The following is a 28000-nucleotide window of genomic DNA, read 5'->3' on the forward strand; positions in this document are numbered from 1 at the left end:
TAAGTAGTAAAATGAGCAACTCACTGAGAGACAACTTTTTAAAAATAAATAAAACTCATAAAAACAATGTGTCAAAGACAACAGATGGTCAAATAATACAGCATGTATAAAACATCTGGGCAAAAACCAATTTGCTAAGTGAAGTGGTTAGAAAAGGCCAAACAAAACACACCAGAGATTTTTATAAACAAAACAATATGTGTACTTTTCAGATAATCATTTCATTGAAATAGGGAGACCCCCTTCCCCAAACAGTAGCATTTTTAAAATGGAGTTGACTCCTTTTGGAAATAATGTATAAAAATCAGAATTTTTTCTCATATTCAATCTTTTAGCGAATAATGTAAACTCATAACAGCATTTTAGTGGGTATGCTACTCAATATGATCTTCTGTAATTAGTTTCACATGTGACTCTGGCCCTCTTGTGCAATTACTAAAGGATATAAAGAGACTTGAAGGTTAACAACAATGTATCATGTTTTATCTTTGCTGTTCCAATGTGTATGCACACTTGCATATGCACACATAAACTCTTTCTAAAATCACCATGGGAATAATAACTAAGGTCATCTGAGTTTATACCCTTTATGGGGACAGGGGTAGGTTATGCAGTCATTGCAGAAGGAAACTTCTGATGTCCCTTTATTCTTACGGAGCAGGAGTGGTAAGGCAAAGATCACTCCCTCAGATCAAACTGGTGTCATAACCTGTGAAAAGAACATGGAACAAGGAGAATCAACCTAAACAACTTTATAAGAAACATTTCTAAGAATGTGGTGCAGTGTTAAGTGAAGGCTGAAGAGCAAGCTGAAGAAAGAGATTTTTTTTCCATTATCTTCCAGAGTTTCTTTGTGCCCATTTTCTTTTTTCTGTTTATTTCTTTTTATTTTTTTATTTTACTTTAAGTTCTAGGATACATGTGCTGAATGTGCCAGTTTGTTACATAAGTATACATGTGCCATGGTGGTTTGCTGCACCTATCAACCCGTCATCTAGGTTTTAAGCTCCGCGTGCATTAAGTATTTGTCCTAATGCTCTCCCTCCCCTATTCCCCCACCCCGTGACAGGCCCCAGTGTGTGATGTTCCCCTCCCTGTGTCCACGTGTTCTCATTGTTCAGCTCCCGCTTATGAGTGAGAACATGCAGTGTTTGGTTTTCTCTTCCTGTGTTAGTCTGCTGAGGATGATGGTTTCCAGCTTCATCCATGTCCCTGCAAAGGACATGAACTCATTCTTTTTATGGCTGCATAGTATTCCATGGTGTATATGTGCCACATTTTCTTTATCCAGTCTATCATTGATGGGCGTTTGGGTTGGTTCCAAGTCTTTGCTATTATAAATAGTGCTGCAATAAACATATGTGTGCATGTGTCTTTATAGTAGAATGATTTATAGGCATGGGCAAAGACTTCATGACTAAAACACTAAAAGCAATTGCAACAAAAGCCAAAATTGACCAATGGGATCTAATTAAACTAAAGAGCTTCTGCTCAGCAAAGTAAACTATCATCAGAGTGAATAGATAACCTACAGAATAGGAGAAAATTTTTGCAATCTATCTGACAAGGGCCTAATATCCAGAATCTACAAGGAACTTAAACAAGTTTACGAGAAAAAAACAACCCCATCAAAAAGTGGGCAATGGATATGAATAGACACTTCTCAAAAGAAGACATTTATGTGGCCAACAAACTTATGAATAAAAGCTCATCATCACTGGTCATTAGAAAAATGCAAATGAAAACCATAATGAGATACCATCTCATGCCAGTTAGAATGGCGATCATTAAAAAGCCTGGAAACAACAGATGCTGGCAAGGATGTGGAGAAATAGGAATGTTTTTACACTGTTGGTGGGAGTGTAAATTAGTTCAACCATTGTGGAAGACAGTGTGGTGATTCCTCAAGGATCTAGAACCAGAAATACCATTTGACCCAGCAGTCCCATTACTGGGTATAAAGAGACTGTTTTTAGAGACAATTACTGGCAGAATCCTCTGAGCAACGCTGCTCTCTGACAATGTTTTCTCTGAGAGCAGTTGGGCCCACCACTTCCCAAACATAACAACAAAGGGTATCTCCCTTGTCAAGACGACATACTGTAAATTTAGACAGATGCAGGTTCAAATCCCAACCACTTGTGTGCCATTTAAGTTCTGTGACTTGGAGCATCTTGTTTAATTTCTCCAAGCTTTAATTTCCTCATCTAAGAAATAGAGATAATAATATCATCCCCATAATTACTGTTAAATGTAAAGCATTTAGCTCTGGTGTTTGGCACAGAGCAGGTACTCAACAAATGTTAGCTAAAATGATAAACATTAATAACATTAATAAACTGATATTTAGAAACAATCCATTTGTTTCTCACCAGGTTTACTTTGGTTCTCAAATGGCCTGATTGCCCCATCTGGTTGCCAAACTCTTAACTATTTTAATATAACTGGAGTTCAGGCAGTGTGTAATGGTAAGACAGTCCCCATCAACTAATTATGCCTGCACCATTTTATATTTCTTCAGTGTTTCATGTGTGTCTAGCCATTTAGTAAGTCCTTTGGAATTTATAATAACACCTTCCCTAAGAGACTGTAGGTTGAGCTCATGGAACTGGCTAAGGCAAACAGCATTATCCTGATTAGAAAGACAAATACAGGTGGTAAATAAGCACAAGCCTACTCCAGGACAAGAAGCTACAAATCAGAAGCTCACAGTTCAGTTAGGAGAGCTTAAAAAAGAAGTTAACCGCGGAACATGACTTAGTGGGAGGTTGAATAGCAACATGGAACTGAGAGAAAGTCTTAGAGAGAAGGCAGTTGCCTGGCTTGGGTGGTGTGTCATATTTCTCCTTATCCCACTTGTTAAAGATGTGTTTTAGTAGCTCAACAAGTTCTGCAGAAGAAGAAATAGGTTTAGATGACTTTGGATGGGAGGAAATTTCTTATACGCATCTTAGGTACATTGGCTGGAACCCTGAGTATTAGACTGACAAAAGACACATTCACAAGAGAAAAATAAACAGTTTATGAATGTGTGTAGTGCACATCACATGGAAGAAACCTCATTGATGAGTAACTCAAAGTTGTGGTTAGAACTTCAGCTTATATAGCCTCTTAGCAAAGAAAAAGAAATTTATAGAGAAGGGACAAGACAAAGGAAAAGGGTTTTAGGCTTCCAAAGGTGGCAAACTGTGGGAAGGTAACTATGTGTGGGAAACAGAGTAAGATTTGTTTATGCGGGTCCATCTCAGGACTGACTTTCCATCTTTTTTGTGGTCATAAAACTTCCACAGGAGAGATGATTTATGGTGGTTCTCATTTCTCAGAAATTTCTGCTTTTAGTTAAATAAGAGAAGCTCTGGAAAGGTTTCTTTCTTCATCTGTCGTTTTTTATTTGCCTCCAACTCAAAATAATCTTTATGCCAAGGTAACACATTTTGGAGTGGCACATTTTGCTCCCCTACAACTTCCTAGAGCAGGAAAACCATGTTAATTACTTGCACCCACATAAGCAGTGGGACAGAAACTCTATAATCTTCTCGTAGATTACCTACCACCCAAGCTAATGAGCTCACCATTAAAAGTCACCCACTAACACATGTACTCTCTATGATCCGCCTGGATAGGCGGATTAAAGTCAATTGTGTGACTTTAATAGATAATTTTGAAGTTAGCTCTAAAGCACTAGAAGCATAACAATTGTAGTGGAAGAACTGCAAGTGGAAGAAATGGGAAACTTTTTCCAAAAATAAGAATCCAAACCCAGTAAAGAGCCACAGCTCCAGGTGTTTGGGAATCTAGCCTGGGGACTCTTCAAAACTCAAGGAGCACTGTACTGCAGGGCCCACTGACCTCCCTGAGACTATCATGATGCACAAAGGATCCTTTCTGCAGTGTGATCACCGGGTGTCTGCTTTTCTAAGAGGCAACATCATTTTATAAATATTTCCTATGGGAATCAATGTGTGTATATAACAAAAAATAAATGTCTAGCCGAGTGTCTTATTTTTTAATATTGTGTTATCTTTAAGAGCAAGGCAGTGCCCTCATCTTCACCTGTGTTGTTCATGTGTATAGATATTGCCTATAAAACACATCTTTCAAACATAATGACTAAATTCTGACATTCATTACCTGGAAGGCATTTGCATTTTCTTCTTGGCTTCTACAGCATATCACTGCGTGTTCAAAGCACCTAAGGAGAGGTGAGGAAGGACATCTGAAAACACTCATTTTATCAAGGTAGATAATAGGAAAATATCCGAAGAACCTATTCAAAAAAATGCCAGAATTATCAAAGTGGAAAACATTAGCATGCACACACATCCTTGGGCTCCTGACGTGACATCAACTATTTTATGGACACTGGTAGCTTAAAAGAGATCTTGCTGAGCACTTCAAAGACTGTCAATGTACATGAGGTCTGGAACAGCAGATAATGAAAATTTTTTGTACCATATCCTCAATTGCTCACATTGTTAAAGGTTCACCTTTTCTAATTCTCCTTTAATTCAGTGGGGCAGGAAAAGAAGTTTATTCTTGCCTTGCTCCATCTCATCACTTCTAAACCACTAATTTATCACCTTCCTTCCATGTATCTTCATTTGAATTTCAAATTTACCGTTATCTCCAAAGCACCACTGAACTCCAAGAACTATTTCAAAGTTTTGAGATAACTTAAAAACTGACCAAAATTTTTCTTGTTCTCCTCAACCCTGAGAGTCTTCCCCTAGTCCCACCCCACTTAATCATGCATTTATTTACTCATTTATCCATTTATTAATTCACCAAGTATTGACTTCCTACTATCATGGCCAGTATACCTAGGACTGCCTAGACCTAAGAGGCTTAGACAACAGATATTTATTGTCTCACAGTTCTGAAGGCTAAAAATCCAAGATCAATGTGCTAGCAAGGTTGACCAAGGGCTATGAAGAGAGGATTTATTCCAGGTCTGTCTCCTTGGCTTGATCATTTTCTTTCTATGTTTCTTCATACCATCTTTCTTTTTTGTATGTCTGTGTCCAAACTTCCCTTTTTTATAAGTACACTAGACGTGTTGGTTTAAGGGCCCACCTTACTCCAGTGTGACCTCATCTTAACTAATTACATCTGCAATGACATATTTTCAAATATAGTCATATTCTGGGCAACATGGTGAGGGACTGGTGGTTATGACTTCAGCAAATGAATTTGGGGTGCAAGGGACAATTTAATTCATAACAGCCAAGTACAATGCTAAGTACTAAAGATAAAAGACCCTGTCTGACATTCTCTTCAACGCCTAGATCTAACCAAAGGCCTTTGCCTCCTACTTTGGAATAAAAACAAGGCTTATTTTGTAGAAATTCCATCAACTGTCATCTTCTCTACCTCTTTATCACATATATTCTCTTGTATTATTTGTGCTTCCATCCTTCCTACTAAGCAAACTAGGCCACTAAGCAAGCCAAAACCCAATTCAGCATGAATAGTCCTATCCTAGGAAAATGAAACTTAGTTTTACCAAGTAGAAACTGCCAACAAACCTCTAACTACGGATTTTGAGGCAACTGCTCCACTTTAATCTAACATTTTCTTTGCCTTGCTTCTACGTTCACCTTATAAAAGCCTTCTCCCCACACTCCTTCACTGAAGCCCCAAACCACCTGTGGTCTGCAGCTATCTAATTCATTATTTGCTACTTGCTCCAATGAACTCTTCAAAAATTGAATGTTTTATCACTAAAAAATTGAATCTTTTATCACTATGTAAAGAGTCATTAAATGACTTGGTCACTATGACATCACATATTTGTGATTCAGTGTATTAAATTCATGGCCAAGGCAGTTCCTCTTTTAGAATTTAAATGGTAAGTATTTAGGATATGCTTGATTAGGATACTTATTCAAGGGTTAATAGGCTCACTAATGTATATCCTGAATTGTCAGATATATTTACAACATTTTTGTCTCTATTCAATTACATTTGCCTTAGCAGATAAAACCTTTTATTATATTTCTAAATGAACACTTGTCTCCTTGAATTAAAAAACATAGCTTAATTACTACAAAAGAGTACTGAGAAACCAGAGGCCCTGGAGAACAGCAAATGGTACATATTCATAGACATGCTAAGTAGGAAGCAGAAAAATGAGAGTACAAAATGTTTTACAAGCATTGAAAGATAAAATTCCATTAAAAAGTGAAATTGAGGAAAATGGATGTTTTAATAACCAAATGAGACATGTATAGTCAAAGCTGCCTCTTTGGATGTGATTAAATTGATTTGATATTTATATGCTGGAAAGATCAAAATGGGAAAAGAGCTTCTAAAGAAATACTAAGCATGACATTCATTCAATTGTTCAACACTCAAAAACATATATTAAGCCTCTGCTATGCTTCAGACATTGTGCTAGGCACAAGAAATACAACATTGGGTAAGATAGACACAGCTTTAATTAGTTTATAGAATAGGATGCAGAAAAACATTATTCAGCAAAATAAGATACTGTTATGAATAGGAAATGCTTGGGATGATGTAAAAGTACATAGCAAGAGCATCTGTGGCTCTTTTCTATTTTCCTAAAGGAAAATCTCCTAAAAGATGATCAGAGCAATGGAGAAAACCAGGTGTCCATGGCAGAGGTAAAGAGAGTCAAAGAAACTAATTGGGAAGGTGCTGAAATAATTCAGATGGTGGCATCAGCTAACATACTGACAGTGGGGATTAGGAAATGGAATGAAATTGAGAAAGCTTTATGATAGATTTGATAGCAATTAACTATTGGTGAGATGGAGGAAGTGAGAAACAGAAAGGAGTCAAGAGTGATTCCCAGATTCTTGGCTTAGGCAAGCCATGTGGCAAGGACCACAAGAGGAGCAGAATTGGGAGGAAAGATGATGATGCGCTCTATGCATGCTGATGTCAGGGTGCTGGTGAGACTGAGAGAGGATCTTTCTGGTAGGTAAGTATGGAGCTCAAAAGAGATATCTTAGCTGGAGATATAAACTCAGGACTTAATGGCAAATGGATGGTAACTAAAACTAGGATACTGATGTGATTTACCTAAGGCTTTATAAAAGTAAGATGAGAAAAGGCTTAAGAAAGCAGTTTGAGGCCAGTACAGTGGCTCATGCCTGTGATCCCAGCACCTTGGGAGGGCAAGGAAAATCACTTGAGCCCAGGAATTTGAAACTAGCCTGGACAACATGGTGAAATCCCTTCTCTACGAAAAATACAAAAATTAGCCAGAGGTGGTGGTACGTACCTGTAGTCCCAGATACTTGGGAGGCTGAGGCAGGAGAATCACTTGAACCCAGGAGGCAGAAGTTGCAGTGAGCCAAGATGGAGCCCCTTCACTCCAGCCTGGGTGACAGAGGGAGATTGTGTCTCAAAAAAAAAAAAGAAAAGAAAAAAGGAAAAGAAAAAAGAAAAAAAACACAAAACAAAAAGAAAGCAGCTTGACGTTGAGAGAAATTTAATCCATTCCAAAACATTTGCATTTTTTCTTTTTCTATTATATTTTATTTATTTATTTTTAATTTTACTTTAACTTCTGGGATACATGTGCAGAATGTGCAGGTTTGTTACATAGATATACATGTGCCATGGTGGTTTACTGCATCTATCAACCGTCCTCTAGGTTTTAAGCCCTGCATGCATTAGGTATTTGTCCTAATGTTCTCCCTCCCCTTGCTCCCCAACCCCTGACAGGCCCCGGTGTGTGATGTTCCACTCCCTGTGTTCATATGTTCTCATTGTTCAACTCCCACTTATGAGTGAGAACATGCAGTGTTGGTTTTCTCTTTCTGTGTTAGTTTGCTGAGAATGATGGCTTCCAGCTTTATACATGTCTCTGCAAAGGACATGAACTCATTCTTTTTTATGGCTGAATAGTATTCCATGGTGTATATGTGCCACATTTTCTTTATCCAGTCTATGATTGATGGGCATTTCAGTTGGTTCCAAGTCTTTGCTATCATAAATAGTGCTGCAATACATATATGTGTGCATGTGTCTTCATAGTAGAATGATTTCTAATCCTTTGGGTATATACTCAGTAATGGGATTACTGGGTCAAATGATATTTCTGGTTCTAGATCCTTGAGGAATTGCCACACTGTCTTCCACAATGGTTGAACTAATTTACATTCCCATCAACAGTGTAAAAGCATTCCTATTCCTCCACAACCTTGCCAGCATCTGTTGTTTCCTGACTTTTTAATAATCACCATTCTAATGAGATGGTATTTCATTGTGGTTCTGATTTGCTTTCCTCTAATGACCAGTGATGATGAGCTTTTTTTCATATATTTGTTGGTTGCGTAAATGTCTTCTTTTGAGAAGTGTCTGTTCATATCCTTTGCCCACTTTTTGATTGGGTTTTTTGTTTTTTTCTTGTAAATTTGTTGAATTTCCTTGTAGATTCTGGATATTAGACCTTTGTCAGATGAGTAGCTTGCAAAAATTTTCTCCCATTCTGTAGGTTGTCTGTTTACTCTGATGATAGTTTCTTTTGCTGTGCAGAAGCTCTTTAGTGTAATTAGATCCCATTTGTCAATTTTGGCTTTTGTTGCAATTGCTTTTAGTGTTTTAGTCATTAAGTCTTTGCCCCATGCCTATGTCCTGAATGGTATTGCCTAGGTTTTTTTCTAGGGTTTTATGGTTTTGAGTTTTACATTTAAGTCTTTAATCCATCTTGAGTTAATTTTTGTATAAGGTGTAAGGAAGGGGTCCAATTTCTATTCTCTGCATATGGCTAGGCATTTTTCCCAGCACCATTTATTAGATAGGGAATTCTTTCCCCATTGCTTGTTTTTGTAGGTTTGTCAAAGATCAGATGGTCGTAGATGTGTGGTGTTATTTCTGAGGCCTCTGTTCTGTTCCATTGGTCTATATATCTGTTTTGGTACCAGTACCATGCTGTTTTGGTTACTGTAACCTTGTAATATAGTTTGAAGTCAGGTAGTGAGGTGACTCCAGCTTTGTTCTTATTGCTTAGGATTGTCTTGGCTATACAGGCTCTTCCAAAACATTTGCATTTTAAAGAGGTGAAGGTTGGGCTAGGAGCTGGGTAGATAAATGAAGTGTGTTTCATAAATACAAAGTTTGAGAAGCCTGAGATATCCAAAAAGAAGCTAGGTTGGATTTAGCTTCTAGCAAGCATCCTGTTACTTCAGTAACAGTCAAGGAATTACAAAGGTCAAAATAGAAGAGTAGCCACAAGTATTTATCTTCATTCTTTATCATGATCTCTTAAAATTATATGAAGGAATATAATAGGTATAAACTCACTCTAAATCCTGTAGCAGGAAGATTCAGGATTCCAGGAAGAAGCTAACTGAAAAAAAATTAAAGATGTGATATTATTCTTGAGAAGTTACTAAGAACTTCAGAATGTAATAAAAAGTCAGTGCAATAAATTTGGAATATAAATAAAATATTCATAAAAAATTAAAAGATGCTTAAAAGACAACATAATCATACAATACTGATAGCCAGAGCAAAAGTAATTGCACAGCAATAACAAAATGCACAGTACATATTTACTGACTTGCAAAATTCATAATCAATTACTAGACAAAAATCCAAAAGAAATAGGATTACCAAATAGAATTTATATCTTATCAACCTTAACAATTTAAAGTGAAAGTTAAAATGTACAAATTTTGGTGAATGAAAGAAAGAAAAGGTGAAGTTAAGTCACATTAGAATGTGAGGATTCAAGATTTATTGCACATAGTTCATGGAACAAGAATTTTAAAAATTATTGAAATTTATTAAGAGGAATAGAATAGAAGTATAGTAATTATGATATTGGTATGGGGAAAGGAAATTTAGTAAGTTTTGAAAAAGTATGCTAAATTTTATCTATCATAGCAGAAACTAATAGATCATGTTTAAATTAAGTAATATGTGCATAGTATATGGTGGTAGGTTGAAACTGCTAGAAGAAAAATTTAAAAATAGCAATCTCAAAAAATAAATAAAATTTAAAAAATAAAAACAGCTATCTCTGCAATAGAGGAAGTAGATAATTGAAAGAGATATAGGCCAGGCACGGTGGCTCACACCTGTAATCACAACACTTTGGGAGGGTGAGGCAGGGGGATCACCTGAGGTCAAGAGTTCGAGACCAGCCTGGCCAATATGGTGAAACCCTGTCTCTACTAAAAATACAAAAATTAGCTGGGCATGGTGGCAGGCGCCTGTAATCCCAGCTACTTGGGAGGCTGAGACAGGAGAATCACTTAAACTCAGAAGGTGGAGGTTGCAGTGAGCCAAGATCATGCCATTGCACTCCAGCCTGGGCGACAAGAGTGAAACTCCATCTCAAAGAAAAAAGAAAAAGAAAAAGAAAAGAGATATAACTGAGAACATTTCATCCTAATCCCTTAGCTATTTTTTGATTATCAACCATACGCATTTTATTTTTTATATAAATTAAAAATATATTTTAAAAAAGTAATGAAGTCTGCAACAATCTACTCCCAACCTATTTGTCTAACTTTCTTTCTTTTCTTTCTTTTTCTTTCTTTCTTTCTTTCTTTCTTTCCTTCTTCTTTCTTTCTTTCTTTGTCTTTCTCTCTCTCTCTGTCTCTCTCTCTCTCTCTCTCCTTTCTTTTTCTTCTTTACCTTAGCTGCAACCAAAATTGACTATCCAACAGAAGTTACTGAGACTGTTCCATTTGGTGCACTGGAGGAGCGTTATGTAGTACTAGGGGCAAATAAAAGCCAGCTGGAGTACTAAGTATATTACCAACAGCATTTGTCTAGTCTTCTTTCTTATAACTGTACACATACATACCCCACCAACAACAATACCCACTATAACAGCACATTCATAAGAGATGGTGCCATTTAGTCTTCAACTTAGCTCAGATTCCAAGATTTTAAGCTCTCTGCTACCCATCTACTGTGAGGTTGTTCCTGATATTCAGTGCAGCATAGCTCTTTAATTCTTCTTTCTCTATTTTAGTCATATTCTCTGCTAACTTAACAACCCACTCCACATTCTTGGTCAGCTCCCAATCCTCAGATTCTGCTAACTTCATAATATAGGTCACCATGTGACTTGTTGACTTCTCCATCTGTCCAAATCTTACACATTATTTCAGATCCACCTCAAATGCCAGTTCCTCATCATTTCTTCTCTGGACTCAACAGAGCTTTGCTTCCTATTTATAAAAACAAAGGTCACCATGCTTTATATTACAAATTGGTTGTTTATATAAATTTATTACAAAATTATTGTATATGTATATTTTAAGTTTCTCTTAATTTTAAATTCTTTCAAGGCCAGGATTAAAGCTTGCTAATCTCTTATCTAACATAGTAAATGTAATATTTTAATGCATATAATGCTCCTTAGATGAATATTTAACTGTATTTTAATTTTGGTGAGATTCTCACTGTCTTAGTTCATTTAGTATGTTCTTTTAAAGAAATACCTAAAGCTGGGTAATTTATAAAGAAAAGAGGTTTATTTGGCTCATGGTTCTGCAGGCAGAACAAGAAGCATGGTACAAGCATCTGCTTCTGGCGAGGGCTTCAGGCTCCTTCCACTTATGGCGGAGGGTGACGGGCAATGCACAGAGATCCCAAGCAAGAGGGGAAGCAAGAGAGAGAGTGGGGAGGTGTCCGGTTCTTTTTAACAATCAGTTCTTGCAGGAGCTAATAGACTGAGAACTCACTCACCCCTACCCTTAGAGAGGGTATTAATATTCATGAGGGATCCACCTCCATGCCCCAAACACCTCTCATTTGATCTCCTATATTGGGGATCAAATTTCAACATGAGATTTGGAGGGGAAGAAACACCTGAACTATAGCACTCATGGATTTTTATTAATTGGGCAATTCGGAATTATTTTCTGTAGGTTTTTGAGGGGAGGCTTTCATTTTCTTCATAGGCATTTACTGTATGTTACATACTTTTTATACTATGGCTCTTCCAAAACAAAGATGGCTTGCAAAATAGTAACAAAATAGTAATAGTAACAAAATAATATTATGGGGTTAATAAAATGGAAACTGAAAATTTAAGTGTGGAAAGGAGTCAAGTATGTTTCACATATTTTCTGTGATTGAGCCTTAATATTGTTTTTGCAGCTTTCTAATATCCAGAGCAAAAAGGGAAATATTAATTTCAACTGGTGTTTCTAGATAAATGCTCTAATTTGAAGGTGTTGGTAACCAGCTAGACTTCTCAGGGAACTTTCAAACAGTGTGAGGGACATATCAAAAGATCTCACACATGGGAAATTATGATCGATCCTAGAAGCAGAAAGTGGGACAGAAAAAAATATTTGGTGACATAATGGATGAATAGCTCCCAAATTTTATGGAGGACATGTTTACAGATTCAAGAAGTGCAGAAAACCCTAAGCAGTGTGAATTTAAGATAACCGCATCTAGGCATACCATATTCAAACCACAGAACCAAAAAGTAAAGAGAAAATCTTGCAAACAGCCAGGAAAAGAACAGCATATTTGAACAATTATTTGAACAAATTTGAACAATGATTCAATATTTTTTAAGAATGAAAATAAAGACATGTCCAGATAAAAATAAAACTAGCAGGGTTCATCACCAGCAGCTCTGCAATAAAACTAATGTTAAAGAAGCTCTTCCGTGAGACTCCGTCTCAAAAAAAAAAAAAAAAAAAAAAAAGAAGCTCTTTTGGCTGAAGAAAAATCATACCTGATAAAAATCCCAATTTTCAAGAAGGAATGAAAAGCATGAGAATCTATAAACATCTAGGTCAATATAAGAGAATATTGTTTTCTCCTAATTTCTTTAAAATGCATATGGTTTCAAAGCAAAAACTGTAATATTCTTTTGTGTGGTTTATAGAATAAATACATATACATATGAAAATTATAATAAATGGACCTATGGAGTCGCAAAGTTTCTCCATTTTTCATGGAGTCATACAATATTAACTCTAAGTAGACTGAGAAGTTAAGAATGTGTATTGTAATTCCATGAGCAACCATTGAAACTAATGCAGAAAACTCTGAAAATCTAATAAATAAATTAAAATATAGTTTAAAAATATTCAATTAATCTAAAAGGAAGCAAGAAAGGTGGAATATAGGAGCAAAGAAGCAGAGGGGACAACAGAAAACAGATAGTAAAATGGTAGACCTAATTGTAAACATGCCAGTAATTCTATTAGCTGTTGTTGGACTAAACACCCCAATTAAAAGATAGAGATTGTCAGAATGAATTTTTTAAACACCCAAACATGTTATCTCAAGAAGATGCAGGCTGGGCACAGTGGCTCATGCTGGTAATCTTAGCACTTTGGGAGACCGAGGCGGAAGGATCACTTGAGCTTAGGAGCTCGAGACCAGGCTGGGCAACATAGTGAGACCTAGTCTCTAAAAAATAAAAATAAACATAAATTAGCTGGGTGTAGTGGCACACACCTATAGTCCCACCTATTCGGGTGGCTGAGGTGGGAAGACTGCATAGCTCAGTCGGTCTAGGCTGCAGTGAGCCATGTTCGCACCATTGCACTTCAGCTTGGGTGACGGTATGCGATCCTGTCTCAAAAAATCTAAACAAAACAAAAAAAGAAGATGCACTTTAAATATAAAGATGCTGATAGATTGAAATTAAATAGCTGGGAGAAAAATGCCATGCAAACTATAGGCATGAGAAAGGCTAGAGTGTTTATATTAGTATGAGATAAGGTAGACTTCAAGACAAAGAGTATTACTGGAATAAAGAGGGACATTTCATAATGCTAAAAGAACCAATAAATCAGGAAGATATAACAATCATAAATATGTATGTACCTAATACAGACTTTAAAATATATAAAGAAAAAAATGAGAATTACTGGAGCAATAGACAATTCCAGAATCATACTTGGAGATTTTAACGCTCCTTTCTTAGCAATTGATGGGCCAATGATTCAAAAAAATTAGGGGAAAACAATGATACGATTTCTGCAAAAACAGATAATCCCTGATGTAGACAATAAAAAGATAGTTATACCAATATTGTTGCTAATATCAAACTGTGAAACAAAATTTACCAATGATCAACAAATGCATATACAGTCATACTTCACTTGATGATGAGGATATGTTCTGAGAAATGAAAAATCTACACAAATCTACATGAAATATCTAATTTTTACTAGCACTTCTTGTCATAATACATCTTGGATAAGTTTCTTTTTTGAGCCTCACATATGACATCCATAAAATATTAATATAAATATCCATAACTCACTCTCCAAAATCAGAAAGCTGGCCTGATACCTCCTTGGGTTTTCTTTCACTACCAATGTATATGATTCTGCAAAATTAAAGCTATGAATTTTTCACTTGATACCCAAAATCTTGTAAGCTTAGAACTTGAAGACAGGCACAGCATGCAGTCATATAGTAAACACAAATAATGCTATCTGTAATGAAATTTTAACATTTTGACATTTGACAGAAGAATTCAAACCATCAAAAGAAATATTTTGTGTGTGTGTGGAGAGTAACCTTATTCATCGTCCATAATGATGATTTTCTTATTTTTCTTTCCTGAAATGCTGTGTTAAATAAAATCTTATATATAAATACAATCTTTATAATATAAACACAGTCTTATAGAGAAGACACATATATATAAAACAAATGAAACCACAACTGCTCTTGTTGACGTGATAGGTAGGAGCCCAGATTTCATTCCACCTAGGGGAAAATCGAGCACAGGTTCTCCCTCAAGGGGGCGCCTTAGAGCACAGCTGAAGCTAAAGCACAGGTGGAAGAATCACTGTAAAAGGAGTCTCCTTGGCTGGACATTCTTTCAGCTGCCATAATAGTTTCTTATTAAGACTTTCCTGAAACTCCAAAAATCACTGATCTGCATAGTCTCACATTTTTCTACTCTTCTCAATGCCAGACATTGATGCGTGAAAAAAAATATGCATCTCAGCATTTTATTATATTCTGTTATAGAGCTTTAAATTGCTTTGCTGAATTGTGTTATGTATAAATCTAATCAGCATTCCCTAATTCCCTTCTACCATAAGATCTCGAAAAGAATATATAATTGCTGAATTGACTAAATTATCAGGATCCAACATCTGGTTTGAATTAAACATTAAAATATATGAGGAAAATATTGAAAGACTCCAAAAGATAGCAATACAGATGAAAATATATGGAAAATAAAGGAAGTGAACCTGTTTAATTGGTCAATGAAAAGGCAGTGAGAAACTTACTGTCTTTGAATTAGGAGGAAAAAACTATTATGCAGTAATGACTTTTTAATCCTTGCTATTTCATGAGGGATTTGCTACAAAAAGGAGGGATTTCCTCTTAATGAGAACTGACTGGACCCACAGTGCTAGTCAGCAATTCCAAATCAGCAAACTCACCCATTGTTCTGAATAGTCTTTCTAAGCATTTACCATATTCTTCAAGATTTCTGTCCCACTTTAACTCTCTGAGAATATCCAAAAAAGAAACTAAAAGGCACGAATAAAGGCAATGAGAGTGGGATTGCAGGGCATTGCTAATGAGGGAAAGATGTGGCAGCTTCTTGGAATAGAAAGGACGTTGGATTCCAAAAGGACGGAGAGAGGGAGAAGTGCCGGTTGACCTCCAGGACTCTGAACTGTGCAGCTCAGTTAGGGGTGCTGCTGTTCACCAAGACTGGGCATGTCGGAGGAGGCAGAAGATGGAAAGAAAAGGAAGGAATGGTGATGATTGGGGGAATATGTGTATTCCTTTTGGATACACTGAATCAAAGTGCCTTTAGGAATTGCAGTGGAAATGTCTAGAATGCAGTCAGGTATACACAACTAAAGCTGGGTTGAAACACAGATTTTGGAGTTCTCGGGATGGCCAATGTCACAGGTATGGCTGAAAATGACCAAAAAGAGCAAGTAAAAGAGAGGTGCTCAACTTGGGATCCACAAACTCTTGTGGGTACCATGAGTGATCTTCAGAAGCATCCTTTAATCCCCGAAATTTCATGAGATTTTTGTGAGCATGTTCTTTTCCTCAGGAGAGAAGGCCTGTATCTTTCTCCATGTTCTCAAAAATTCATTACCCAAAAAGGTTTTGAACCAGAGATCTAGATTGAGAAACGAAAATACCCAGGAAACATTCTCTGAAGAATATGTCCATCCATACAGCCGGGAGCGGTGGCTCACGCCTGTAATCACAGCACTTTGGGAGGCCGAGTCGGGCGGATAACGAGGTCAGGGGTTCAAGAACAGCCTGACCAACATGGTGAAACCCCTTCTCTACTAAAAATACAAAAATTAGCCGGGCGTGGTGGCATACACCTGTAATCCTAGCTACTCAGGAGGCTGAGGCAGGAGAATCGCTTGAACCCGGGAGGCGGAGGTCGCAGTGAGCCGAGATCGCACCACTGCTCTCCAGCCTAGGTGACAGAGTGACACTCCGTCTCAAAAAAAAAAAAAAAGAATATGTCCATACACATAAAATATAAAATACATAAATGTTCATACACATAAAGACAATTAGTTGCCAAAAGGGAGCCTGAGAAAGAGCTGGCGGTCAGAGAGCAGAAGCAGAAAGACGCAAGACTGGATCCAAGAGAAGGCAAGTTTTCAAATAGGAGAATGCCCCATTCTGTCACTCAGGGTAGAGATCAAATATTAACCCTCAGAAGGGCCTCCTCTAATCACTTAGCTCAACCACCCATACGGGTGTATTTCCCACATGAACGAGAAAGTTCGTTGTGAGCAGGAACCCTGAATCCCAGTGCTTGCAACATAACGAACATAAAGTAATTGTCAGATGATTAACTGATTGACTGCTATTGGAGACAATCTGCAATTTTTAAATTCCATTTTTACCTTTCCTTGTTCCAAAAATACATTACATTCAAGTAGTTCAAAGACATTTTTGATTTAATAACTAAATGAACAAGTGAGCAAATATATTACCATTTGTTTCCCGGTACAACCAATAACAATAAAGGCAGAGTGCTATCGAAGAATGCAGAAAAAAAGGAGGAGGCAAAAACATAGGTAACTGAACAGTAAAGTAACTAAAAGCGTTAGTCACTGACATTTATACTTATTAGTGAGTTTTCTGACTAAAAGTTATTATTTATGTAATATAAGCATTTCATTTTATTCTATAATCTATAATGCTAGACAGGAGCAAATGCAGCAGTTGTCAATAATTGCTAAAAGCCTACCACACTGGACAATTCAAAGGTGTTTATTATAAGCCAAATGCTGTAAAACATAATGTCCTAAGGCAGTTAGGCAATAAATGTTTACTGAGGAAAATGAACTCTTCTTTCCTAGTCAATTTGAATGAAAACAACAAAAGTTATTTCAAACATTTTAACATAATGCTACACACTCATCTCCAATAAAATACATTATTTCTCAGAGTTATAGGATATTACATTATTGAAAATAGACTTGTTTCCTTACTTTTTGTATTTAGGCCATGTTTAATACTTTCTATAAATAAACTATCAGACAAGATGATACCTCAACCTTAAGCAAAGTATTTTATACTTTTACTTTCAGAGATTCATAACAACACTTGATTTACATTTTAAAATATTAAATTCTACTTTCTGAGATGCAGATATAACAAGTACATCAATTTCACAATAGGAAAAGCATCTGTGTATTAAACAGTTCAGGTAGAAGATGGTCTCTGAAATCAAATAGCTTGTGAACTGATGCATTTTTCAAAGATTTGTCTTCAGTGAATTCTGCTGGGGAGAGCAAGATTTTCAAAGTGGCTGTCCTATCCTCATTCCTGTACTGACTCGTAAGAGCCAAGAAAGGAGAAAGGAAAATTGACATCTGCGCACAGCTTAATGTTGGTACAGGTGCTGGGCAAGCTACATAATTTACAGGGTCCAGCGCAAAATGAAAATTTGGGACTCCTTTTTCAAAAAGCAGGGGAAAGCATTTTTTAAAGGTATGAAAATATAAAGCTTTTTCATTTCTTCTCTCTCTCTTTTTCTCTCTCTCTCTGTCACAGTGGGGTTTTTTTATTGAATTAGAAACTGGAGGTAATTTTTTTTCTTTTTTATTTTATTTTATTTTACTTTATGTTCTGGGATACATGTGCAGAACTTGCAGGTTTGTTACATAGGTATACATGTGCTATGGTGGTTTGCTGCACTCATCAACCCATCTTCTAGGTTTTTAAGCCCCACATGCATTAGGTATTTGCTCTAATGCTCTCCCTCACAGTGTTCCCTACCCCCCGACAGGCCCCAGTGTGTGATGTTCCCGTCCCTGTGTCCGTGTGTTCTCATTGTTCAACTTGTCACAGTGTTTTTTATTTGCACTATAATGTTGTTCTAGGTAAAGAAAAATTAAAATTTTAAATTATTAAAATGAATTTTGCTGTTCATCTATGTATTGTACAGTGCAAGTTTTAAATGCAAATATAGGAATATTTAACTTATACAAAATGACCACAATTACTTGATTTGTATTTCATAGCTCACACATCAATACACATTTTGTTCTTAGCAAAACAATGGAAACACTATGCAAAACTAACTCAACTGTTCTTATTTCACTTCTTAATACATCACATCGTACCAATATTCTCTACAGATAAATAAGGAAGGTTTGAAAAAACAAGAAACTATGAATAATCCTACTTTTCACTTTCCCTCTTTGTCATCATTTTCAGTGTAAATGTTTAGCTAGTACAAAAAAGAGAAAGGAGTAACAAGGGATATGCTAGGTACCTATGTATGTCATTGGTTTAGAAGGACACTGCCCACTTTCAAAGCAATTCGTGTTCAAATAGAAAGCGAGCCTCTCAGCCTGTTTGCACTGCACTTAGTTTGACACTCGACTTGCTTAGTTTTTTGTTTGTTTTGTTTTATTATATTTTAAGTTCTGGGGTACATGTGCATAATGTGCAGGGTTGTTACATAGGTATACATGTGCCATGGTGGTTTGCTGCACCCATCGACCCATCATCTACCTTAGGTATCTCTCCTGCTATCCCTCCCCTAGTCCCCCACCCCCCGACAGGCCCCAGTGTGTGATGTTCCCCTCCCTGTGTCCACGTGTTCTCATTGTTCAACTCTGACTTAAGAGTGAGAACATGCAGTGTTTGGTTTTCTGTCTTGAGTTTGCTGAGAATGATGGCTTCCAGCTCCATCCATGTCCCTGCAAAGGACATGAATTCATCCTTTTTTATGGCTGCATAGTATTCCATGGTGTATATGTGCCACATTTTCTTTATCCAGTCTATCCTTGATGGGCATTTTGGTTGGTTCCAAGTCTTTACCATTGTAAATAGTGCTGCAACAAATATATGTGTGCATGTGTCTTTATAGTAGAATGATTTATAACCCTTTGGGTATATGCCCAGTGATGGGACTGCTGGGTCAAATTATATTTCTGGTTCTAGATCCCTGAGGAATCACCACACCGTCTTCCACACTGGTTGAACTAATTTACACTCCCAGCAACAGTGTAAAAGTGTTCGTATTTCTCCACATCCTCTCCAGCATCTGTTGTTTCCTGACTTTTTAATGATTGCCATTCTAATGAGATGGTATCTCATTGTGGTTTTGATTTGCATTTTTCTAATGACCAGTGATGATGAGCTTTTTTTCATATGTTTGTTGGTTGCATAAATGTCTTCTTTTGAGAAATGTTTGTTCATATCTTCCTCTCCCACTTTTTGATGGGGTTGTTTGTTTTTTTCTTGTAAATTTGTTGAATTTCCTTGTAGATTCTGGATATTAGACCTTTGTCAGATGGATAGACTGCAAAAATGTTCTCCCATTCTGTAGGTTGCCTGTTCACTGTAATGATAGTTTCTTTTGCTATGCAGAAGCTCTTTAGGTTGATTAGATCCCATTTGTGTATTTTGGCTTTTGTTGCCATTGCTTTTGGTGTTTTAGTCATGAAGTCTTTGCCCATGCCTATGTCCAGAATGGTATTGCCTAGGTTTTCTTCCATGGTTTTTATGGTTTTAGGTCTTACTTTTAAGTCTTTAATCCATCTTGAGTTAATTTTTGTATAAAGTATAAGGAAGGGATCCAGTTTCTATTTTCTGCGTATGGCTAGCCAGTTTTCCCAGCACCATTTATTAAATAGGGAATCCTTTGCCCATTGCTTGTTTTTGTCAGGTTTGTCAAAGATCAGATGGTTGTAGATGTGTGGTGTTATTTCTGAGGCCTCTGCTCTGTTCCATTGGTCTATATATCTGTTTTGGCACCAGTACCATGCTGTTTTGGTTACTGTAGCCTTGTAATATAGTTTGAAGTCAAGTAGTGTGATGCCTCCAGCTTTGTTCTTTTTGCTTAGGATTGTCTTGGCTATGTGGGCTCTTTTTTGGTTGCATGTGAAATTTAAAGTAGTTTTTTCTAATTCTGTGAAGAAAGTCCATGGTAGCTTGAAGGGGATAGCATTGAATCTATAAATTACTTGGGTAGTATGGCCATTTTCACAATATTGATTCTTCCTATCCATGAGCATGGAATGTTCTTCCATTTGTTTGTGTTCCTCTTTTATTCCCTTGGGCAGTGGTTTGTAGTTCTCCTTGAAGAGGTTCTTCACATTCCTTGTAAGTTGTACTCCTAGGTATTTTATTCTCTTTGTAGCAATTGTGAGAGGGAGTTCACTCATGATTTGGCTCTCTGTTTGTCTATTATTGGTGTATAGGAATGCTTGTGATTTTCTCACATTGATTTTATATCCTGAGACTTTGCTGAAGTTGTTTATCAGCTTAAGGAGATTTTGGGCTGAGATGATGGGGTTTTCTAAATATACAATCATGTCATCTGCAAACAGAGACAATTTGACTTCCTCTTTTCCTATTTGAATACCTTTTATTTCTTTCTCTTGCCTGATTGCCCTGGCTAGAACTTCCAATACTACATTGCATAGGAGTGGTAAGAGAGGGAATCCTTGACATGCTTAGTTTATACTACCAGTAGGTCTCCCTGAACTCCCATGCATGTGCATCTGCTAGAATTCTGTGCCTCTGGAGCACTGCAAAAGCTGTGCGCTAATGGATTGGTGAGGCTATGTGCTAATGGATTCTCTAGGGCCAAAAGAGATTTTAAAATATTTTATTTCAGATCCATCTATATGCTGCCTTTCAAGAAACTCACTTCTTGACTTTAGGGACACACACGGGCTAAAAGTGAAGGGCTGGAAAAAGACATTCTATGCAAATTGTAATCAGAAGAGAGAATGGATGGCTATACGTCAGACAAAATAGACTCTACATCAAAAACTGTCACAAGAGACAAGAGGGTCATTATATAATTATAAAATTATCCTCTTATCAAGAGGATATAACAATTACAAATATTTATGCACCAAATATCAGAGCACCTAAATATATAAAGCAAATATTAATGTAACTGAAAGGAGATATAGACAGCAATGCAATAATGGTAGGAGACTTTAGTACCTCACTTTCATGAACAAACTATAGACCAAATGGACCTAACAGACATATTCAGAACATTCCATCCAGTAGCAGTAGAATACACATTCTTTTCAGACACCCACAGAGCATCCTCCAAGATAGATCATACGTTAGGCCACAAAACAAGTCTTAACAAATTTAATAAGACAAATAATATCAAGTACCTTTTATGACCACAACAGTATGAAACTAGAAATCAATACCAGGAGGAAAATTAGGAAATTCACAAATATGTGGAAATTAAACAATGCACTCTTAAACAACCAATGGATCAAAGAAGAAATCAAAATGGACATAAATATCTTGAGGAAAATGGAAATATACAGATATCAAAACTTATGGAATGCAGCTAAAGCAAATCTAAGAGGGAAGTTTATAGTAATAAACACCTACATTCAGAAAAAAAGAAAGATCTCTAATGAACAACCTAACTTTACACCTAAGCCCAAAGTTAGCAGAAGGAAGAAAATAAAGATTAGAACAGAAACAAATGAAATAGATACTAGAAGAACAAAAGAAAATATCAACAAAACTGAGAGTAATAAAAACAGAGAAAAGACTCACATAAATAAAAGTATAGATAAGGGAGATATAACAACTGATATCACAGAAATACAAAGAATCATAAGAGACTACTATGAAAATTATATTCCAACAAGTTGGATAACCTAAAAGAAATGAAGAAATTCCTAGAAACATACAGCTGACTATCTTAGTTTGTTTTCTGTTGTTTATAATAGAATATCTGAAACTGGGTAATTTAGAAAGAATAGGAATTTATTTTCTACCATTATGGAGGCTGAGAAGTCCAGGATCAATGGGGTGCATCTGATGAAAGTCTCCATGGTGGGGAGTCTGCAGAATTCTGAAGCAGTACAGCGCATCACATGACCAGGGTGCTGAGCATGCTAGGTCCAATCTCTCTTCTTCTTATAAAGCCACCAGTCCAACTCCCATGATAACCCATTAATCCATTAACCCATTAGTAGATTAATCCATTCACAAAGACAGAGTCCTCATCATCCAATCACTTTTTTAAGGCCCAGCCTCTTAATATTGCCACATTGGGGATAAAGTTTCAACATGAGTTTTGAGAGAGACAAATATTGAAACGATAGCACCTACAAAGACTGACTCATGAAGAAACAGAAAATCTGAACAGACCATACTAAGTAAGGACTTTAAGTCAGTGATTAAAAACTTCCCAACAAAGAAAAGCCAAGGACCTGATGGCTTCACTGGTGAATTCTGCCAAATATTTAAGGAAAATTAAACCAATCCTTCTCAAACTCTTCCCAAAAAATTGAAGAAGAAAGAGCACTTCCAAAGTCACTATGAGGCCAACATTACCGTGATAGCAAAGCCAGACAAAGACACTACAAGAAAAAAAAAATATGAAAGAATATCCCTGATAAACATAGATGCAAAAATCCTCAACAAAATACTGACAACTCTAGCAAAAATGGACAAATGTAATCACATCAACTTAAAAAGTGTCTGTACAGTGAAGAAAATAATCAAGGAAATGAAGGGACAGCCCACAGAATGGGAGAAAGTATTTGCAAACTACCTACCTGACAAGGGATTAATTACCAGAATATATAAGGAGCTAAAATAACTCTCTAGGAAAAAATATCTTATAATCCAATTTAAACATGGGCAAAAGATCTGAACAGACATTTCTCAAAAGAAGACGTACCAGTAGCAAACACATATATGAAAAGGTGCACAACATCACTGATCTTCAAAGAAAGGTAAATCAAAACTACAATGAGATATCATATCACCTTGGTTAAAATGGCTTTTACCCAAAAGGCAATAATGAATGCTGGTGAGGATGTGGAGAAAAGGGAACTCTCTTCCACTGTTAGTAGGAAGCTAAATTAGTGCAGCCACTATGGAGAATGCATGGGGATTACTCAAAACAAACTAAAAATAGAGCTATCATATGATCCAACAATCCCACTACTGGGTATATACCCAAAAGAAAGAAAGAAGTATATCAAAGAGATATCTGCACTCCCATGTTTATTGCAGCATTATTTATAATAGCCAAGATTTGGAAACAACCTGAGTACCCATCATCAGACAAATGGATAAAGAAAATATACATATGTAAAATGGAGTACTATTCAGTCATAAAAAAGAATGAGATCCTATCATTTGCAACAACATGGATAGAACTGGAGATCACTATGTTAAGTGAAATAAGCCAGGCACAGAGTGAAACTTTGAATGTTCTCACTTATTTGTGGGAACTAAAAAATTTCAAACAACTGAACTCATAGAGATAGAGAGTGGAATGATGGTTACCAGAGGCTGGGAAGATTGGAGGAGGACAGGAGGAAGAGAGGATGGTTAATGCATACAAAAATATTATTAGAAGGAATAAGATATAGTATTTGATAGCACAACAGGGTGACCATAGTCAACAATAACATTGTACATTTTAAAATAACTAAAAGTATAACTGGATTGTTTGTAACGCAAAGAAAGGGTAATTGCTTGAGGTGATGCATACCTGACTTACCCTGATGTGACTATTACACATTATATGCTTGTATCAAAATATCTCATGTGACCCATAACAATATACACCCACTATTTACCCATAAATATTAAAAATTAAAAATACTAGCAAACCAAATACAAAAGCACATTAAAAGGATCATACACCATGATCAAATAGGCTTTATCTCAGGGATACAAGGATGGTTCAATATATGCAAGCTGGTAAATATAATACACCACATTCACAGAATGAAGGATAAAAATCATATAATCATCTCACTAGATACAGAAAAAGCATTTGATAAAATTCAACATTATTTCATGATTTTCAAATCTTGTAAAAAAATTAGTGATAGAAGGAATGCAACTCAATATAATAATGACCATATATGACAAGCCCTCAGCTAACATCATACTCAACAGTGAGCAACAGAAAGCTTTTCCTCTAAGATCAGAAACAAGACAAAAATACCAACTCTTGCCACTTCTATTCAACATAGTACTGTAAGTCCTAGACAGAACAGTTAGGCAAGAAAAAGAAATGAAAGGCATCCAAATTAGAAAGAAAGAGGTAAAATTGTCTTTGTTTGCAGATGGCATGATCTTATATATAGGAAAGTCTAAAGACTCCACTAAAAAGCAGTTCGAAATAATAAATTTAAAGTTGTAAAATATGAAACCAATATACAAGTCAGAACATGTCTATAAACAAACAACAAACTATCCAAAAGAGAAATTATGAAATCAATCCGATTTACAGTAGCATCAAAAAATAAAATATTTAGAAATAAATTCAGCCAAGGAGGTAAAAAAAGAAGTGCACACTGAAAAGTACAAAACATTGATGAAAGAAATTGAAGGCCAGGTGCAGTGGCTCATGTCTGTAATCCCAGCACTTTGGTAGGCTGAGGCGGGCAGATAACCTGAGATCAGGAGTTCAAGACCAGGCTGGCCAACATGGTGAGACTCCCGTCTCTACTAAAAATACAAAAAAATTAGCTGGGCATGGTGGCACACGCCTGTAATCCCAACTACTCAGGAGGCTGAGGCAGGAGAATTGCTTGAACCTGGCAGGCAGAGGTTGCAAGGTTGCAGTGAACCGAGATAGTGCCACTGCACTCCAGCCTGGGCGAAAGAGTGAGACTCTGTCTCAAAAAAAAAAAAAAAAAAAAAAAAAGAAAGAAAGAAGTTGAAGAAGATGCAAATAAATAGATATTCTGTGTTCATTGATTAGAGGATTAGAAAAATCAGTATTGTTAAAATGTTCATACTGCTGAAAGCAATCTACAAATTCAGTGCAATCCCTATCAAAATTCTAGTGGCATTTTTCATAGAAATAGAACAATCCTAAAATTCTTATGGAACCACCAAAGGCCCTGAATAGCAAAAGCAACCTTGAACAAGAGGAACAGAGTTGGAGGCATCACATTTTCTGATTTCAAATTATATTACAAAGTTATAGTAATCAAAATAGTATGGTACTGGCATAAAAACAGATACATATATCAGTGAAACAGAATAGAGAGCTCAGAGAAAAACCCAAGCATATATAGTCAACTAACTTTTGACAAGGGCATCAAGACTACAAAACAAAGAAAGGATAGTCTCTTCAATAATTGGTGTTGAGGAAACTAAACATTCACCTGCAAAAGAAATGAAATTGGACGTATATCTTAGACCATATACAAAATGGGTTAGAGACTTAATCATAAGACATAAAACTGTAAAACTTCTACAAGAAAACATAGGGGAAAGTGCTTTGATATTGGTCTTGGCAATGATAATTTGGGGTATGACACTGAAAGCACCAACAAAAGCAAAAATAAACAAGTAAGACTACATCAAACTAAAAACCCTTTTCACATAAAGGATATAATGACATGGACACAGGAAGGGGAACATCACACTCTGGGGACTGTTGTGGGATGGGGGGAGGGGGGAGGGATAGCACTGGGAGATATACCTAATGCTAGATGACGAGTTAGTGGGTGCAGCACACCAGCATGGCACATGTATACATATGTAACTAACCTGCACATTGTGCACATGTACCCTAAAACTTAAAGTATAATAATAATTAAAAAAAGGAAATAATGAATGAAATGAAATGGCAACCTACAGAATGGGAGAAAATATTTATAAACGGTATATCTGAATGGGAGATAATATCCAAAACATATAAGAAACTCAAACAACTCAATATCAAGAAAACAATAACTAAATATAAAAAGAGGGTAAAGAACTTGAATAGACATTTCTCAAAAGGATACACACAAATGGTCAACAGGGATATTAAAAAGTATTCAACATCACTAATCATCAGGTAAATGCAAATCAAGGCTACAATGAGATACCACATCACGCTTGTTAAGATGGCTATCATTAAAAAAAAAAAAAGGAAAGAAAGATCCATGTTGAAGAGTATGTGAAGAAAAGGGAACACTGACACACTGTTGGTGGAAATGTAAATTGGCACAGCCATTACAAAAAAACAGTATGGAGGTTCCCTAAAACTTTTTAAATAGAACTACCATATGATCCAGCAATCCCACTTCTGGATATTTATACAAAAGAAATGAAATCAGTATGTAGAAGAGATACCTGAACTCCCATATTCATCGCAGTATCATTCACAAATAACCAAGATATGAAAACAACCTAAATGTCTATTGGCAAATGAATGAATAGAGAAAATATGGACTATACATGTAATGGAATATTATTCAGCCTTAAAAAAGAAGAAAGTCTTATTTGGGAGGCGAGGTGGACAGATCACTTGAGGTCAGGAGTTCGAGACCAGCCTGGCCAACATGGCAAAACCCCATCTGTACTAAAAATACAAAAAAAAAAAAATTAGCTGAGCATGGTGATGAACTCCTGTAATCCCAGCTATTTGGAAGGCTGAGGCACAAGAATCATTTGAACCCAGGAGGCAGAGGTTGCAGTGAGCCAGTGAGCCAAGATCATGCCACAGCACTCCAGCCTAGGCAACAGAGCAAGACTCTGCCTTAAAAAAAAAAAAGAAAAAAGAAAAAAAATCCTGCCATTTGCTATCACATGGATAGAACTAGAGGACATTATGCTAAGTGAAATAAACCAAACACAGAAAGACAAATACTGTAAAACTTTACTTATATGTTGAATCTAAAATAAGCAAACTCATAGAGGCAGAGAGTAGAATGGTAGTTGCCAGGGGCTAAAGGTGGGGGAAATGGAGAGGTGATGGCCAAAGATTACAACGTTTCAGTTATGCAAGATAAATTCTGGAGATTTAATGTGCAGCATGGCAACTATAGCTAACAATACTGTACTGTATACTTAAAATTTTCTAAGAGGTTCTTAAGTGTTATTACCGCAAGAATAATAATAATAATAATTAATAATTATTATAACAATAACAAGGGGATAGGAGAAAACTTTAGGAGGTGTTGGATGTGCCTTTGGACATGATGGTGGTGATGGTTTCATGGGTATATATTTATCCTCAAACTCATGGAGTTGTATACACTAAGTATGTACAGCTTTTTACATGTCAATCACACCTCAATAAAGTGATTTAAAAATATATATTTGCTCTTCAGATTTAAAAAGGCAGTTAATTCTCCTGATCAGCAGTTTATTTTAACCCTAAAAAGATACGTGGAATATTTTCAAGGCAATGGATATAGAAGATTTTAATTTGTATCTCAAACTGAAATTTCATGCTATACCATAGATATTTGCCAATTCAGATTATTGGAATTGCGTATTTTTAAAAAAAAAAAACCATACCAGTACCTTGGCATGAAGTATTAGGCAGAGAGAGTCAGAGCATAGCCAAGCGTAGTGCCGCAGAGTCCCATAGCAACACCATTCAAGCCCACACTTGCAGGTGGGCGAGACCACTCATCTGTGTCCTCCTCTGATCTTGCCTGGTTCTTGCATTGGTGGAATGAGCCTGCTAACGAGCACACCCATCGCTGCCCCTGAGAACCACTAGGATAAATGAGGAAGGATATTCAGAACACTGCCTCATTACTGCTTAGATTTCTCCTTCCAGCCAGTCAGCACCGAAACCAGTTTAATGTCTGCACAT

General features: G+C 36.4%; 1 long non-coding RNA gene across 1 annotated transcript; it reads right to left on the reverse strand.

Moving 5' to 3' along the window:
• Nucleotides 1–5: 5 nt before the first annotated feature.
• On the reverse strand, nucleotides 6–27989 carry LOC737032 (uncharacterized). The gene is made up of 3 exons (XR_679885.3): nucleotides 27703–27989; nucleotides 4132–4192; nucleotides 6–709 (listed from the first exon to the last, which is right to left on the reverse strand). It is a non-coding gene; the product is annotated as an uncharacterized LOC737032 (long non-coding RNA).
• Between the last annotated feature and the right edge of the window lie 11 nt (nucleotides 27990–28000).

This window comes from Pan troglodytes, chromosome 3 (assembly GCF_028858775.2).
Source record: "Pan troglodytes isolate AG18354 chromosome 3, NHGRI_mPanTro3-v2.0_pri, whole genome shotgun sequence".
NCBI lineage: Eukaryota > Metazoa > Chordata > Mammalia > Primates > Hominidae > Pan > Pan troglodytes.